This window comes from Hemibagrus wyckioides, linkage group LG02, assembly GCF_019097595.1.
Source record: "Hemibagrus wyckioides isolate EC202008001 linkage group LG02, SWU_Hwy_1.0, whole genome shotgun sequence".
Lineage (NCBI taxonomy): Eukaryota > Metazoa > Chordata > Actinopteri > Siluriformes > Bagridae > Hemibagrus > Hemibagrus wyckioides.
The window spans coordinates 3,804,831-3,816,427 of NC_080711.1; the positions used below are offsets into that span (position 1 = coordinate 3,804,831).

Here is an 11,597-nt window from a genome sequence, read left to right on the forward strand (position 1 = left end):
TATATTTCTAAATTAATTGAATAATTTATATTTCTAAATCAAAATTAATTTAAAAAAATATTTTTTTTTCTTTTATTTTTCTATTGTTCTACATTAATTTAGATCAAGTATAATAGGAATAACAATATTAATAATAGTATTATTTATAATATAAATAGGAAATATTTCAGAAAATCGAATTTAGATGTAATTTAGTGTTTCTATATTTATTATATTTCTAAATAAGTATAGAAAAGATATTAGGAAATGTATTAAATATTTCCAAAAATCTAAATTAATTTCTGTATTTTGTTTTCTATATTTCTAAATTTAATTGATGTAATATATATAAAAATATATTAGGAAAATTCAAAAATATTTTTAAAAAAATTGAAATTTCGAAATTGAGATTTTTTTAGTATTTTATTTTCTATATATTTAAAATTATATTAATGTAAAAGATATATTAGGAAAAAAAATTCTGAAAATGTCTAAATTAGTTTAGAAAAAATATTAGCAAAAGTATTAAATGTTTCCAGAAATCTAATTTAATTTGTATATTTTGTTTTCTTTATTTCTGAATTTAATTGATGCATGGAAAATTCTAAAATATTTTGACATATCAAATTTAGTTTTCTATATATTATTTTTTATATTTTTAAAATTACATGAATGTAAAAAATATGAAATATTTCAGAAACTATATTTCTAAATTAGTATAGAAAAGATATTAAGAAAAGTAAAGTATTAAATACTATATTTATCATATATTTAAATATAAATGTATATTTAATTACAAAAACAAATTTGTTTTCTATATATTATTTTCCATATTTTTAAAATGTTAGGAATGTAAAGAAGATATGAAATATTTCAGAATTATATTTCTAAATTAATATATTTATATATATCTATATTTATATATATATATATATATACATATATGAATACATAAAAAAATATATAATTTCTACATTTTTATTTAGATTAAATTATATTAACGTAAAAAATGGTCAAACATTTCTAACATCTACTTTAATTTTCTACATAAAAACATACATTTATTTTTTATTTCTTTATTCTACAAATGAGAAAAAATGAATAAAGCATCAGGATGAATATGTTATTAATATTCATCTTTTCAAAGGCATGCCAAATCTGCAAAATATTGGCACTGAACAAAAATATTTCTTTATTTTTTTAAATTGTTATTAAAAAATAATTATTATAATTTTTACGACTGAATCCAGGTTAATATTTGCAATATCCAAGTCTGGATATTTCTCCAGAAGAAGAGAGGAGATGTGCATGTGCATGAGCATGTCATGATACACAAACCAACAGAAGACAACAGCTCCACAAATCCATTACACACACATTTAACACACAAACACAGTGTTACAAAACATGGAGGTTCACACACAGTTCAATGATACAGACTTACAAAAAAAAATCAACAAGAACAACAACAAGGAGAAGAAGAACATGGAGGAGAAAATACAAAGCATGTATGTGGAGATCATACATGAGAGAAGTGCTGCGTGATCATGAGAGGAGTATATACCACACACACACACACACACACACACACACACTATCTGTCTCTATTCGTCCAAAAACCTGCACGTTTTCTGCATCCGTGACCTCGAGAGGAAACATCTCACACTTTACGCCGTTACATTAATCTGAGTCGAGGCTGTCAGGGAGCCGCTGACCCGTAAAACGCACTGCGGTGTTGAGAAACGTCAGTCGGAGTCCACCAATCAGCAGCCGAGTGTGGAGGCGAAAGGGGGAGGAGCTGGTGCTGGAGAGTCAAGAGAGCTCGATGGAAATGAGCTCCATCAGGAATGAGCTGCATGTTAAATCCAGGGTTTCGGTATTTTAAGCGCAAACTCAGAGATACTGCGGTCTTTTTAAAATGACCGCAGACTTTCTGATGCAGCAGTGTGGTCCGATACGGGACTCGGACTGCGGTCAGACTCTCAGCTCTCCTGCATAAGACACGCGGAGCAATTTCGAGGACTATAAAAACTCTGTGATTAAAAATTGCTGTTTTATCAGGAAGATATTTAATAGTAAAAAAATCTAATCTAATCTAATCTAAACTAATCTAATCTCATTTTATCTTATCTAAACTAATCCAATCTGATCTCAAATCATCTCATTTAAATTAATCAAAACAAATCTCATCTAATCTAATCTAAATTTATCTAATCTAATCGAATCTAATCTAAATTTATCTAATCTAATCTCATCTAATAACTCATCTAACCGAAACTAATCTCATCTAATCTCATCTAATCTAATCTCATCTAATCTCATCTAATCTCATCTAATCTAAATTTATCTAATCTAATCGAATCTAATCTAAATTTATCTAATCTAATCTCATCTAATAACTCATCTAACCGAAACTAATCTCATCTAATCTCATCTAATCTAAATTTATCTAATCTAATCTCATCTCATCTAATCTAATCTTATCTAAACTGCACCACTGTCAAATGCATTGTGGGTAAAGTAGGAATGAAAGATCCTTAAACTTTGTGTTAATTCTACAGATTTGAAAAAACTATTTTTGAAAAAGATTTCTAATTTTTTTGGGTCGGAGGGTAGCAGCCAAAAAATGCGAAATTTGAATGCAGATTTTTCTCAAAAAATTGCGCTGCAATTTGAACCATACTTTTTTGTGCATCTTAAATTTTTTCCAACCGAAAATGCTCAAGTTTGATGCTTTTTTAAAATAAAAATATTTTCATTAATTTTTTTGTAATTATTTTAATAATTACATTTTCATGCTGTTTTTTAATCAAAGGAACATTTTTGGAATCAGGATTCTTCTTTAAATCTCTATTTATTACTTTTCTATTTTTTCCATTTGGCTGAAAGCGTGTCATAATCACGTGGACTGCGAGCTCCTCCCAATTCAGTGACATTTACGTGATTTTGCGTTCGTTTCTCCTGACTGGTGGCTGCACGAGAGCTGAAATATTGACGTGCGCAGGTTCTATAGGAAGCCAAACCTCAATAAATACCCGGGGCAATTTAGGGCTGAGTGCATTGACCCCAGTCGATGGGTAATGGGCGTGTTTGGCTTTAGCGCGTGTAACGATTGATCAAGGGTTTGGCAAAAAAAAAAAAAAAAAAAAAAGGTCTAATGAAAAGATGTTAGGCATTAGAGCCAGACCTCGCTGCTCTCTGGTCAGGGAAAAGAGCAGCGAGGAAAAATCGATGCTCTGGAACGTTATCGGAAAGAAAGAGTGCAGAGTGGAGGGAGAGAGAGAGAGAGAGAGAGAGAGAGACTGCAGTGCTGATGTGCTGCATCACTCCAGCAGAGGAGATGGAGTACAGTGCACTCGGGTCAGACCGCAGTCAGGAGTGAGAGCAGAAACGGAAAGGTTTTGTCTTTCTTTCTGTTCTTTCTTTCTTTTTTTTGCAGTCAGAGCAAAAACAGAGTGCGTCGGCTTCTCCGTCAACACTCTCGCTGATCAACACATCACCACAACCAATAAAACACTTTACAGAAATAAAAGCAAATAATAAATGAAACCAAAGAAAATAAGGAGAAGGAATACAAGATACACAGTCGTATATATATATTTATATATATATATATAAACATAATAATAATAATTAATAATAATAATATTAATAATAATAATAATCTCAGTGCATCTTGGGAGCATGACTGGATGTCTGGATGTCAGAGCCTCGAATCGAACCCTGATCAAGCTGACTATAAAAATCATCTTCACGATGAGACGATGTGTGTAAACGCTTTACACTGTAATCTCACACCCTTTCGGAGGGGTTTTATACCCCCCCCCATATCGTCCTGTTCAGTCCCAGAATGCTCTCTTCCACTGTTTCCATGGCAACAGTGGGTTAAGAAGAAGGAGTGGCGGAATGGGATTTGTTGGGGGGGGTAAAAAAATTGGAAAGGAGGATAAGGATGGAGAGAGGGAAGCCACAAAACAAACAAACAAAAAAAAACATTAAGACTTAAAACATGGTAGAAAGAAGAAGAAGAAGAAGACACAATGCACTGATTTGTAGAATACACACAGCACTCGCTAAAAGTTTGGAAGCATCGCAAACTATTATTTTGAAATCGAAATATTTCACAGAAAGCATTATCGTGCATTCGGAGCTGTCCGGAGGTTTAGTCGGTTTATCCAGCTGCTCAAGGTTCATTTGCTCAAATCACCTGAGTACCATTCATGACTCTGAGGTTAACAGAGTTTCCCTGAGTAGACTCCTTAACGAGTTTGTTTTCCAAAAATATCCGAACACAAGCACTCTGCCTTGAAGCCTGATAGTTTTGAATTAGGGGATAGAAAATACGGACCGAAAAAGGAAAAACAACTAACTTATCCACCAGGAGTTTATTATAAACAGACGACTCACTGATGAAGCAAATTACGTTAATTATCCTATTTGCATTTACAGCATGCCCTTACATTTATTTCATTTATGTAACTGAGCTGTTGAGGGTCAAGGGCCCAGGAGTATTAGCATGGCAGGAGAAAAGGTTGGAACTCTAGTCTCTCTGAGCAGTAGCCCAACGCCTGATCTACAGCCTTCCCTTGCATAATGATCTCCTAAGAATGGTACACATCAAGGTCTGGGATATTTAAACACTAAGCAAGCAGGTTGTTCTTGAGGTCATCGAGTTGGATGTGGGAAGGAAATGTGCAGGAATGAGGACCTCTGCGACTTTGGCAAAATGGCCAGACGAGTAGTTTAGATTCTCGGAAGCAGCAAGGCTTGTAAGGTTCTCCCAGATGAGGGACAAACAACGAACCAGCACCAGGGGGTTGGGCACTTTAGGTGCACAAGGGCAACAGAAGCCTGAACTGACAGAAGAGCTAATACAGCACAAACCTTATGGTTCTGAAAGGAATGTGTCACAACTAACACATCACACCCTTCTGTATAATATGGGAAACCCTGGGTATTCATACCTTGACATACGTTCCTGACCATTTCTGGCATTTGTATCCAGAGTGACTTACAATTTATATCAATTTTAATACAACTGAGGGTTAAGGGCCTTGGGGTCCAGCAATCAGCTTAGTGGACCTGGGCTTCAAACTCACAACCTTACGATGAGTAATCCAACACCTTAACCACTGAACTACTACATACCCCAGGTATGCCCCTTCATGGCAACAGTATTCCCTGATAGCAGTAGCCTCTATCAGCAGGATAATAGACCCTGCCACACTGCACACATAGTTCAGAAATAGTTTAGAGAAGCATGATGAAGATCTCAAGGTGCTACCCTGGACACCAAACTCCCCAGATCTCAATCTGATCAAGAACCTGTTAAAAGTGCTGGACAAACCAGTCCAATCTACAGAGGCCACCTTCCCAACTTACAGGACTTAAAGGATCTTGACAACATCTTGGTATCAGATACCACCAGAGCATCTTAAGAGGTCATGCAGAGTCCATGCCTTTGGCAAGTCAGAGCTGCTCACAATCTTTTGCCTCATCTGTGTATTGAATATTCCTACTAATCACTGCAACATGCATACTCATAGACCACTGGTTCCCAACCTTGGTCCAACCTTGGAGAACCCCCTGTCCCAAAGATATTCCTGCTCTCAACCCATCTAATTTTACTAATATGGCTACGGCTCCTTACCAACCCTTCCTGACATAAAATGACACAACTTAAAAATGAATGAGAATAGGAACTCTAAGAAACACTAAGATGTACAGGTTCTCCAGGACCAGGGTCAGGAACCTGCTTGCATAACCTACATAAGATACAATGAAATTAATATCTCTCATGTTTAATTGCTACATTAGTTAAATCTGAGGTCTGAACCGAACATTTCAACCAACGTACAGTGGTGTGGAGTGTGTTACCAAATACTTCACTCTGCCCATAGTGTACTGTACTGTAAGAGCATCACAACCTGTTCCTGTCTTGTTCTTCTAGCCTGTTTTTGCGTTCTTCTGCCTTCTTGGCTGACAAACCATCCATCCGACTGTTCATTTGCAACATCTGGGACTCATCACACCGAGTGTATACAAACTCTGTTTGGCTCCATCACCCTCGTGAAGTGGTGTTATTACCCAAGCGTGCTGTATCAAACCTGTTCCTCATATTATAACCACACTTTCTGAATGTAGAAACCGGTTGCTTTAATGTAAATATACTTCGGTTGAGAAATCTAAAGTAAGATGACATGTTACAGAATTTGTCTCTTCATTTAAACTTCACAATCTCATCCCTTCTATAATAAAATCCATCACGATTGATCAGATGGCTTTAAATAATGGCTCATCTCACGCTTTCACTTTTATCAGTGAGGACAAAAGTTCAGCTCTGTGCTTCTGCACTCCAGCAGGTTCTGTTATCTTTCACAGCTTTATCATCATAAGTTTGTCATGTAGCTGATCAGACGTTCATCAGTCATCACCACTGGCTTCATCACCAAGATGTAGAGTTAACACTGTTAAAGCTTTACAGTAGAGTTTCATAACCTCAAGGAAGAAAAGCCACGCTTCATAACCCTGCTTCTACATTACACCTTCCTCTACCCCGGGGTTAAAGGCGGGGATTAGAACGAGATACTGACCTGGGGTTAAAGGTGGGGTTTAGAACAAGGGTATTGAGCTGGGGTTAAAGGTGGGGTTTAGAACAAGGGTATTGAGCGGGGGTTAAAGGTGGGGTTTAGAACAAGGGTATTGACCCGGGGTTAAAGGCGGGGTTTAGAAAAAGGGTATTGACCCGGGGTTAAAGGCGGGGCTTAGAATGAGGGTATTGACCCGGGGTTAAAGGCGGGGCTTAGAATGAGGGTATTGACCCAGGGTTAAAGGCAGGGCTTAGAGCTACAACAACATGGGGAAAAACCCTAATGTATCTTTTAATAGATTGCTCAAAAACAGTGGCACAGCCAAGGCTTCCTTTCCGTCCTGAAACACACACTAAATAAAATTTGCTAGATCCTCGATTCTTAGATTCGAATCTCCTCTTAGTCACGATTTCGCTTTCTTGACATTTACATACAGAACGCCGATCGCCATGGAGACATTAAAAGGAGAATAAAAAAAAAAATTCTACTTTCGTCTTTAATCGTAGAAAGAGTTTTGGATGTCTAGTGCTTGCTTCCATACTTTTGGGCAGTGTTGTGTGTGTGTGTAAAAACTCAAACACACCTCAGTACAATAATATCGGCTTCATAAGAGAAATAAAAAAGCAGAACTGGATCGATCTTAACCTTTGACTTAACAGAGGTCAAAGTATAATATTCATGTACATGTGGAAATGATACAGTGCGCACTCTGCCTTGGTTCATAAGAAGGAATTATGTGTGTGTGTGTGTGTGGTTGCATTATAGTACAACACACAGCGTCCTGGCTGTGAACTTACCTGCACTGTGACGTATGTCAGCCTGCATGAGTGCCTTCTATTGTCAGTATGTGTGTGTGTGTGTGTGTGTGTATCTTCGTCAATCGATTTACATCTCCCACCTCGTTGAAGTCCGTCTGTACAGTTGTGTGTCACTTTATACAAGTCAGAAGGTGTCATCGACATCCCTCTGTGTGTGTGTGTGTGTGAGTGTGTGTGTGTATGGTGGGGGGAAGGAGAGACAGGAGGTGTATCCTGGCTCCCTCAGACTCAGGACTCGCACATCAGACGGCAGTGTTTGAGGACAGCCTGACCTCCTCTGTGTGTGTGTGTGTGTGTGTGTTTAAAATCGGATCTTTCTGTCCTTAAACACTGCCACCGGAGTCCACAACAGAGAAGGACACAACAAAAACGCAAGCCCACGTAGTGGCCCGGCACCCCTGCACACACACACACGCGCGACACACACACCGAGTCTTAACATCGACTCTTTTACAGATTGGTTTAGCCGATAAAGGCTCTGCTGATTTGTGTGTGTGTGTGCACGCATGTGTGTGTGTGTTATGTGTGTTATCATTTCTTGAGGGCCGGAAAAAGAGGTGCAGGATGACGGGTCACCGTGAGAGCGCATGAAGAGGAGGAGGAGGAGGAGGAGGAAGAGGAGGAGGCCACAGCAACACCGAACAACACATTGTGCACACGCACACACTCTCACACACACACACACACACGAGGGACACACAAACAAACACGGACATGGACAGTGTAACGGTGTAGCAACAAGAGCTGACATACAAACGCATGACACGACACAACCTGAGGAGAAGGGAAAACAACGACAGCGCGTCAGAAAAAAACGCACCCTGGACTCTGAGCACCCGACCCTCCCACGCCCCAAACACACACACACACACACACACACACATTTATATACACACAATGCATAGCCTGGAGAATAAACACATTAACATAGCTTAGAGTACAGAATAAACCCTCAAACACACACACACACACACACACGCGGTGAGGTGAGACGAATACACGTGAAGTAGACTTGGGTCTGGACACATCATCGTTTCTATAGCAACAACACTCCACCTTATGTAAGACTAATAATAATTACATTTAAAGAAGGAGTCTCCAGTGTCAGTGTCAGAGTTTAGTGAAGCTGAGGGACAGAAGGGTTTATATATAAATACGACAAGCTGCTGGTGAAGGAACAGCTGTTTACAGCTGCTGTAACCTGAGTGGGGATTAGTCAGGGATTTTCCTCGTGTGTGTTTGTTTTTACGTTGTCATGTGTGTGTGTGTGTGTGTGTGTGTCATCTCTGCCTATGTCCTGACACTGTGGGTCTCCCTGGTGTTTGCTGTTTCATTGTATTCAGTTGTGTTTGTTGTGTCTAGTGTGTTTAGTTGTGTCCAGTTGTGTCCACTGTGTCCAGCTGTGTTCACTGGGTTGTGTTCACTGTGTCCAGTTGTGTTCGCTGGGGTATGTTCACAGTGTCCAGTTGTGTCCAGTTGTGTTTGTTGTGTTCACTGCATCCAGTTGTGTTTGTTGGGTTGTGTTCAGAGGTATTCATTGGGTTGTATCCAGTTGTGTTTGTTGTGTCCAGTTGTGTTCATTGGGTTGTGTCCAGTTGTGTTCACTGTGATAAGCTGTGTTCACTGGGTTGTTTTCAGTTGTGTTCACTTCGTTAGTTGTGATCTGTTGTGTTTAGTTGTGTCCTCTGTGTACAGTTGTGGTCAGTTGTGTCCAGTTGTGTTCAAGGTATTCACTGTGTTCAGTTGTGTTCATTGTGTCCAGTTGTGTCCAGTGTGTACAGCTGTGTTTATTGTGTCCAGTTGTGTTCACTGTGTTGAGTTGTGTGTTGTTTTGTGTCATGTCCTGTCTCCGCCTCTGTGATGTCACTCGTTGTTAATGTGTGGTGATTAGTCTCACGTCTAACGACACAATGAGATTTACACAACTAACATTCCAAACACCTTCGTACAGAATTAACACTGAGGACCTGACCCAAGACTACTGACCATGAGAGAGAGAGAGAGAGAGAGAGAGAGAGACAGAGAGAGAGTATGAGTGCAGGAGTGAGGGAGGGAGAGAGGGAAGGATGGGGGAACGAGTGAGAAAGAAAAAGATATAGAGGGAGAGAGAGATGAAATAGAGTATGAATGAATGAGTTTGAGAGAGCAAGAGAGAGGAAGTGAGCGAGTGTGTGTGTGCGTGTGTGTGTGTGTGTGTGTGTGTGTGAGCAAGAGAGAAGCATCTGACTGTTGGTGAGCAATGTAAGTGTGAAAGAGATGGAGGAGGTGTGGAACGATGTACATGATGGACACACACACACACACACACACACACACACACATGCAAATACACATGAAACATTCCCTCAAACGTGTGTCATGTGTGTCAGTTTTATTCTGTCTTCTTTTTCATGAATATAAACTCACACACACACACACACACACACACAGGTTAAAACACCCTGAAAATTTGGAAACATCATTATAACTCTTATCACATTGAAACATTTTGCACAATAACACAGTGACAATAACAAGAATTTTTACAATCATGCAAACATTGTGGCATCTGTGTGTGTGTGTGTGTGTGTGTGTGTGCCCTCCTATGCACAGATATATGTAAATGTGTTTAACGAATTTGATGATATTAATGTTTTATATTTCCTGCAGCAGGACTGTTACCTCTGAGCCGCTACGGTTTGATCCAGGAGGAGGCGGAGTTTGCATTAAGGTCCTGCTGTAGCAGACGCCCCTCCGGCTTGAACCAATCGTCTCCCAGGGGGGAGGCGGTGCCGGTGGCTGCAACTTCTACTGGTTTGGGGCATTTTTTTTTTTTTTGGAATAGAAAGGTGTGGGAGTTGGGGGGGTGTTGTAAAGGATCGTTCGGGGTCAGCGAGGTCAGGGGGTCAGTGAGAGGGCAGTGACGGGACATGCGGAGAGATCGGTGATACGAGCAGAGGTACGGTGTGAAGAGGGAGAAAGTGGAGGACGCGACGGAGGTGTGGAAGGAATGATGAAAAGATGAAGGGGGTCAGTGCGGACCGGAAAAAGAATAGTCAGGAGGAGAACATTTGAGGGAGGAAGAGTGGAGAGAGAGAATAAAGTGATAAATTAATGAATGACAAGAAAATGCAGAGAGAGATAGAGAGAGAGATAGAGAGAGAGAGAGAGAGAGAGAGAGAGAGACAAGCAGAATGATGGATAGACAGGTGGACAGACAGATACACAGACAAGCGAACAAACATACAGACAGACAGACAGACAGATAGACAGATAGATAGATAGATAGATAGATAGATAGATAGATAGATAGATAGATAGACAGACAGACAGACAGACAGACAGACAGACGGATGGACAGACAGACAGACAGATAGATAGATAGACAGACAGACAGACAGACAGACAGACAGACAGACGGATGGACAGACAGACAGATAGATAGATAGATAGATAGATAGATAGATAGATAGACAGACAGACAGACAGACAGACAGACAGACGGATGGACAGACAGACAGACAGATAGATAGATAGATAGACAGACAGACAGACAGACAGACAGACAGACAGACAGATAGATAGATAGATAGACAGACAGACAGACAGACAGACAGACGGATGGACAGACAGACAGACAGATAGATAGATAGATAGATAGATAGATAGATAGATAGATAGATAGATAGATAGATAGACAGACAGACAGACAGACAGACAGATGGCAGTGATGTAATGTAATGAATGTGTGTTGGGTGTAAAGTGAAGCAGTAGAACAGACTGCAGATGTTCAGCTCGGTGTTCAGGGACATTAAGGCTGGTCAGTCTGTTACACTCCATCTGATCACTTCCATATTAAATGAACACTTTAATCAACACACAGAGCTCACTGTAGTGCTGCATCTCTCCCACACGAGAGAGTGACCTCGGGTTTAAACTGAGACCCGGTGAACAGGGATGTGGATGTGTACGCGTGTGGGTGGGGTTATGCTAATGAGCAGGTGGTTTATGTGTGGGGGTGGGGTTATGCTAATAAGTGGAATGAGAAGTGAAGACAGCAGGTCAGGGCCAGATAGGTGTGTGTGTGTGTGTGTGTGTGTGCATTAATACAGAGTCTTGCCAGAGTCACACCCCCCCCTTAAACCCTGCCACATTTTGTAATGGTTCAAATGAAAATAAAAAGCATCATGCAGACTAAGGCGTGTCTCTGACATTAAGGATTGAGCTCATG

General features: G+C 39.7%; 1 protein-coding gene across 5 annotated transcripts in view; it reads right to left on the minus strand.

Moving 5' to 3' along the window:
• The window catches only part of kcnc3a (potassium voltage-gated channel, Shaw-related subfamily, member 3a), a 104,723-nt gene that overhangs the window by 17,807 nt on the left and 75,319 nt on the right, over window positions 1–11,597 (minus strand). The gene's annotated exons all lie outside the window — the stretch shown is intronic.